This window comes from Pinus tabuliformis, chromosome 1_1 (genome assembly GCF_031772625.1).
Source record: "Pinus tabuliformis cultivar Carrire ecotype Pingquan chromosome 1_1, CPIR1, whole genome shotgun sequence".
Lineage (NCBI taxonomy): Eukaryota > Viridiplantae > Streptophyta > Pinopsida > Pinales > Pinaceae > Pinus > Pinus tabuliformis.
In genome coordinates, this window is record NC_142297.1 from 172,065,181 (window position 1) to 172,067,502 (window position 2,322).

Below are 2,322 nucleotides of genomic sequence, written 5' to 3' on the forward strand. Positions count from 1 at the left end.
ATGACTACAAAGAAGACCTTGTTCTTTGCTACACGCATCAACTCCTTTGTAAACCATAGTGAAGCATACCTCGCCACTTCGCACACCTCTACCTCAACAGACAGGAATTGAGAATATTCTGGCTCCTTCCTTGCAATAAGTGCAATAAGAATTAGCATCTAGGCATAGTGGAAGGTCTTGCTTTCTTCCTGTGCTTCCCTACAGTTCATCAAAAACTCCCTGTATAGATAGGCAACCCAGTTGAACTGGACACCTGCATTGTATTGTTATTCCAATGACACTACCGCTGCATGCACCTCATTGGCCATGCACTTCCTTATGATCTTCCCCACTAAGGTGAAGCTCACACCCTGATCCTCGATAGAGTTTATCTCATATCCATTGGATTTCTTCACTAATCCAAACTTCTCTTTCATCATCTGGTCATATCCTTGTCTTTGTTTTAACCCATGAATTCATCTTTGGGGTCCTTTCATTGATATGGTAGCATTGTTATTCTTATTATGAGAATATCATCAATCGAGATCCTCATCCCTAGCCAAATACAATCATCATGTAGCAGTGGGAGGAGCTATCACACACATATTGTACTGAACAGGCTTCGACCAAAGTGTTGCACATTTAGCATGTTCAAAAGCCCTACTCTCAACACTCTCGCAACCCATTGTTGTGGTTCCAATCTTGTAACTCTGTTTTCTAGTTAGTAGGCTTTCTTCAGGTACCTACTAGGCTCAAACTACAGGTATTTTCTTCTTTCATTGAAATTTGAGCCTTCCATTTTGAGCTGGGGGATCTTCCCCAACACTTCTCCTTCAAAAGGCACCTCCCCTAGAAATAGTGGTGTATAGGCATCAAATTTCCCTTCTTTTGGCTCCCTAACCAGTTTTGTGCCCAGCTTTAGCACAGAGGGAATATCCACATCCTTTGTCTTGTTCCGTTGAACCTCAACTTCTTCCTCATTGTCATGGACCTTCTGAGGACACTCATGCTGCATCGGTTTCTATCCTTTCTGCATGGGCTTTTTGCCTTTATCCTCTGTGTTCTTTGCTCGCACTTCCTTTTGCATCTTCTTCCGTGGTGATGTTCTTAATTTTGCTACAGAGACCTTAGCTAGTCTCTTATCCCTCATCTTTTGCAGCTGTGATTGTGGTTGTGCATCTGCTTATGGTTGTGCTTGCGATTATACAAACACCTTTCTTGGCGATCTTAAGCATGTCAGGGACATGGGTACATCTGCCCATGCAGTCTCTCCTTCTTGTGACTCCATGATACTAGCTAGCCCTTTCTTTGTAAATATCCTGACCAATTATTCCTAGCTCCTCTCAAATATGCAATAGCTCTTCTTCACTTAGCCACAATTTTAGATCTCTTCTAGATAGCGAAGTGTAAAATGTGGCATGGGATGCAGTTTTTATAATAATTTTTAATTCCAAGGCTCATGATTGGCTTAGATTTGGCTCATTTAATGCAGGTATGGGCTAGATACAGCCAGTTGTGATTCATAAATGTTTTTCTCGCGCACCTCTCAATGGTGAATTCCTTGTAACGGTGCCCTTTTTCCTTCCAATAGTCATATTTCTGGCTAACTTCGTCAGATTTCCCCTTTGGCGCAGTCACCTCTTCTTCGTCGCATCTCCTTCAAACTTCGTCATACTCCTGAGTATCACACAGTAATCTTCCTTCGGCGAAGTCCCTTCCTGCAGAGTAGTTTATAGTCTCGTTCCCACTTTCAACTTCAGGTGGTACTAAGACATAATTGTCCATGTATATCTTCAGTCTACTACCATCCACTTGTCCTAGAATCATCTGACCATTAAAATTCGCGAGTTGAATAACACCACCATCAGAAATGTTTTTGATGATATATGGCCCCAACCAATGTGTTTTGAATTTTCTTGGGAACTTTGTGAATTTATTGTCATATAATAATACAATATCCCCTTCACGAAATATCTTCTTCTTGATGTGCCTATCATGCAAAGCTTGCTCCCTTTCTTTTTGCACCTCCTGATGGAATCCTGTTATGAATCTATCCTCTTCTAAAGTTAGTCTCTACGACATTCTTTCATTCATCATGTCGGGGTCTACCATATCTATGATAGCTGCAATTATCAAACTCGACACAATGTATTCCATAGGCATAAGTGCTTCTTCTCCATATACCAACCTGAAAGGTGTTCCCCTAGTCAATTTCTCGTAGTTTGTTCTTTATGCCAACAACACCGTTGGAATCCTCAGGTCCCAATCATCTATGTTTATGTTGCACACCTTAGTCAATGCATTCTCCAAAATCTTATTGAAAGCTTCCACTATCCCATTTTC